We start from the raw sequence: 5,122 nt of genomic DNA on the forward strand, positions 1-5,122 counted from the left end.
GTCAAAAAGCTGCAGGATTTAGCAAAATTAACAGAACCTGTTGGAGTAAACTGGTACCATATCCCTGAGTTGGACCTCAGCAGAAAGATCCGACATTTGGTATCAGTCCTCCCATCCAGTCCAACTCCACAAGTCCAACACAGAACAGACCATAATATGCCCCTAGCAACTACATCTGTCCTCATCCTTGTTATTTTCTAGGAGACAGTTGGACCTGAGAGAAGACGAGGAGCTGCTGCATCCTGGCAGACGGTTGTGGTTCCAGCAGCCAGTGCTGGTTTCCCTCTGAGCGTCAGCCGGACGCCGCGCTGCTCTGTCTCTGCTGCAGGATGTTTATCTGGGAGGAGAAACTGCAGATGAAGCCATCAGGCCACACAGACCCATTTTCTTCAGTCATCAATGGGTCTGGTACCAAGCAGAACTTTATTATCACAGCAGGTCAAGCCTGCAGCCACTTTATTATTAATCAGGAAATGAATTTATCCTAAAAGTCTAGCTTGGTTAGTTACCAGTGGGGCTCAGCAGGAAGCAGCTTATCAACAGCAGAGCGTCACAGTGAGGTGGAGGAAGGCTAACAGCTGTGAGGACAGCTTTTAGCAAACCAAGATTATCTCAGCTCATTAAAGAGAGGTTGGGTAATTACTACTAAAGATGACTCCATTAACTTTGCTTTAATGAAAACATGAAATGTCCCTTTTAAAAAATGACCATTACCAACTGTTTATGAGGGTCTCCTTATATTAAAGCAACTCGTTGTAGTTTTGAATCAGCTCTAATAGCAAACGTATTCATATTCCAACCACATGTGAGACCTTCCATTGGACCACTAGTAATGGCCTCCATACATCTGGCCTCTATGGATCAGCAGATAGAGGAGAGCTATGTGGCAGAAACTGCTAATCATTCCTTGAAAAAACTATCACATGGTGGTGGCAGCATAATGCTGCGGGAAAGCTGGTCAAAGTTGATTGGAAGAAGGAAAAAACAAAGACAATCCTGGAAGAAAAAGATTAATCTTCCAGCTATAGATACAACAGGATGGTTTAAAAACAGAATCATTGGTTAAAGTGGCCTAGTCAAAGTCCAGACCAACAATCTAATTGAGAGTTTACAATAAGACTATGAAAAAGCTTTTTAACAGAGGTTTTTCACTCGAATCAAACTGAATGCTTTAATGAGAAATGGTAAAACTGTCAGCCTAGAAGTTGGAAGCAAAAATTCCCCAAAGGCCTGCAGGTCCAGAGACAGTTCTGCAGGGTTCTGATGCAGGAAGAAAAGTTTGTTAAGGTTTATGATGAAAATGTTCAGAGGGAAACCTTTTGATAGCACAGTGGATTTGAAGCAGAGTTGTCTGTTTGTGTTGCTTCTGATCGAATTCTTTCAGAGGAGCGTCAAGTAAAGACGGAGCTAACGAGCCCGTCCTGGTTCCTGGGTGATGAAAGCAGAACTGTGAATAAATTCAACCCTTCTGCACGTTTCCTGACTCCACACCTGCCTTAGATTAACGGGTGATTAACAGGCCTCTTCTTGGTGAGGAGGTCATGTAATCATTTGATTCACATGTGCTGGAGCAGAAACATCCCCAACAAGCAGGACGGTGGGACCTGAGGACCATTAGACGACCCCTGCTTTAAAGGCTTAATGGGTTTATTCTAAGTGAAAACATTGCAGTGAGTCATTGAGCTGAATGGACATCCAGGGTTTAATCAATACACAGATAAAGACCTAATCCCCGTTTCATGGTCAGTCTTTGTGGAAGTGTGTGGGTTTGCTGGCGGTCTCGTGGTGTCAATTAACTCCATTAGGTGGCTTCAGGGAAAGTGACTCTAAATTGGTGAGATCTGCTGTAGAGGGAGCCGGTAATTTAGGCCCGTGCTGAAATCCAAACTGATTACATTTCATTAATTGGCTAACACCTAGTCCTGAATAATGATATGGATGCATATTTAATTCCTTCAGTTTGTTAGGATTATTTTTATGATTCCTTGTGTTAAAAGAACTTACCTTAAGTTTTTCTGTATTTGATCCTAACATTATATTTTGACTTTCAAGTAGAATGTGGTAATTTATTGTACAATCTGCAAATGCACTTTAACATAAACTTTAGATAATGCTTTTAATGTTTTCTACTTGTCGTCTAAACTTTGTATACAGTTCAGCAAACATTAGTCTAATATTTTTATTATCAAAATGTATAATGGTGTATCAAATAAAAGGGTTTAACAGACACTAATAGGTTTGGATGAATGACAAAATTGAATAGAGTTATAATGGATTTGGATTCATTAAAACAAACAAAACAAAACACTAAAAATGCAAAATACACAATATATGGGTAAAAATAACACCACAGATCGAACAGCTGCTTTTATTAAATTTAATGTCATTGGATTGAATCAGGAATGGACTGGGAAAAACCTTTGGTTTGTCCCAGTCACACACAGAGAGAGGCGTTTTTGTTTAATAAACTTAAACTTACAGCATCCCCCTGTCCTGTTATTCTTTAAAAGGCTGTCTGTTTTAGTTTACCTCCTCAACAATGAAATACCCCATAATGTGGACAGAGATGTATAGAAGTAAAATATAATTATTGATGATTGATCAAACATTAGGTTGACAGAATATGACTGAATGATGTTCTCATCACATCTTCTGTCTCTCTTCCTTTGAGGTTTAAAGAGTTCCCAGACAACATGGTGACAAAAAATACTCAATAACAGAAAGGTCAAATTAATATTGCGTAAGAACAAATATAACCCAGAAGTATGAGAATATGTGAAAAGTGTGATCTATTTTTACTGTTTCCAATAGGTTAGCCCTATACCATAAACTTATGCTTTATTATAGTATTAAACTATAGGCTAATTAATAACCAATGGGTCTTAAAGGAATAGTACACCCAAAACATGATTAGCTTTCATTTTCTACTCACCCCCATGCTGAACAACACTCTGGAGTACTTTTTTGATATCTCAAATGCATCTGGAGATCTGGGAGGCTTCTTGCTGTCTGCTGACATTCAAATAATGGAGGTCCATAGCGCCCGAGACAGAAAGGTCCATAAAAGTCCACAAAAAACGTGTCAATATTCCTCCATACTGCTCGTCCAATGTATTCCAAGTGTCCTGAGTGGGTAGCGTCCATAATTTACTTGAAACGAAGTCATTTAGAATGTTTTTAGAGCATAAACAGTAGTGTATAGGATTTCCTAAAAGCGCGTTCACGAGTCTACGGAAACCGCAGCAGACCAGACCAGACGAAAGTGCGCATTCAGCTCGGCAAAGAACTCATGCTCTTCCTCAACACTGAAGTCCTCAGACATTTTTCTTTCGTTGTTTCTTTCTTTGCACAGGTAAACAGCACATTTCTTCTTCTACGCTTGCATTATCGGCAGAGCAGACGCTGAATTTGACGCATTAAAAACATTCATTAGAATGTTTTTAGAGCATAAACAGTAGTGTATAGGATTTCCTGAAAGCGCGTTCACGAGTCTACGGAAACCGCGGCAGACCAAACCAGATGAAAGTGCGCATTCAGCGTCTGCTCTGCCGATAATGCAAGTGTAGAAGAAGAAATGTGCTGTTTACCTGTGCAAAGAAAGAAACAACGAAAGAAAAATGTCTGAGGACTTCAGTGTTGAGGAAGAGCATGAGTTCTTTGCTGAGCTGAATGCGCACTTTCATCTGGTTTGGTCTGCCGCGGTTTCCGTAGACTCGTGAACTCGCATGCGCGCGCATTTAGGAAATCCTAAACTCTACTGTTTATGCTCTAAAAACATTCTAAATGACTTCGTTTCGAGTAAATTATGGACGCTACCCACTCAGGACACTTGGAATACATTGGACGAGCAGTATGGAGGAATATTGACACGTATTTTGTGGACTTTTATGGACCTTTCTGACTCGGGCACAATAGACCTCCATTATTTGAATGTCAGCAGACAGCAAGAAGCCTCCCAGATCTCCAGATGCATTTGAGATATCAAAAAAGTACTCCAGAGTGTTGTTCAGCATGGGGGTGAGTAGCAAATGAAGGCTAATCATGTTTTGGGTGTACTATTCCTTTAATAAAAAAAAACAGTCTACACAAGATGCACAGAAATTAAAGATTAATATTATTCACTAATGTCCACGTTTAATTTTTACTCATGCCTTTTAGTCCATTCTTTTTAACTTAGATGGGGGGAATCTGTGAAAATATTGTCTGACATATAGCAGTCCGTGGTGCAAAAAAGGTTGGGGACCGCTGTTTTAGAGAACACAATTCAGTGAGTAAAACATTTTACACATCGTGAACAGCTTTCACAGCTAATTTTAAAAGTCATCCTGACTGGTTTGTAAAAAATTAAGGCTTAGATATCATTTAACACCCTTTTATATCGTGTTTCAATAACTACATCATGTGCTAAATACACAAAATGGTAGCTAACCCTTACCAAGACAACTCGACTGAGATTCATATCAATTTCCAATGGAGTTCAACATCATTCACCAGCCTGGTGTATCTGCAAATAAGCTATGAAATATATTCTGAATCCTTTTTATGCTAAATTCCCATTTTATGGAAGATTTACCTCGTTTCTATATGCTGCCACCCAGTGGTGAAAATCAGAGTTGCACTTGATTTCCTAATGTCAGTAGGAAATGCATTACATTGAGGTAATTAAGGGGTTAAATTAACAGGGTTAACAGCATTTTAATATCTAATTTGATTTAATTTGGGGATACATTCTTTTATACCTTTCAAAAAATGATAATGGACCATCCTCCTGGTGCCATATAGGGAGCCTGACCAAGCGTCCAAATGTGACGAGTTGGGATGGAGAATGTGTTTGAATATTTTCTAAATTATATACTTCAATACTTCAACTTGAGTAGATGTTTAAATGAGTAACTTTTAATTGTAGTTGATTAAGTTTTTAATAGTATCAAGTACTACTATTGAGTACTTCGTCCACCACAGTGGAGATTATTTTACTCCAAAAATCTGAATGGTTGTGTACATGGATGCAAATCAGAATGGAGATCAGAAAAAAATCAGCTTTGGATTGAAATTTCTTTCCAAATTCAGATTCAGATTTATTGCACAATATTTCAATTAATGGTAGAAACCCTTAGAAATC

This window comes from Cyprinodon variegatus, unplaced genomic scaffold, assembly GCF_000732505.1.
Source record: "Cyprinodon variegatus isolate N-32 unplaced genomic scaffold, C_variegatus-1.0 Scaffold337, whole genome shotgun sequence".
Lineage (NCBI taxonomy): Eukaryota > Metazoa > Chordata > Actinopteri > Cyprinodontiformes > Cyprinodontidae > Cyprinodon > Cyprinodon variegatus.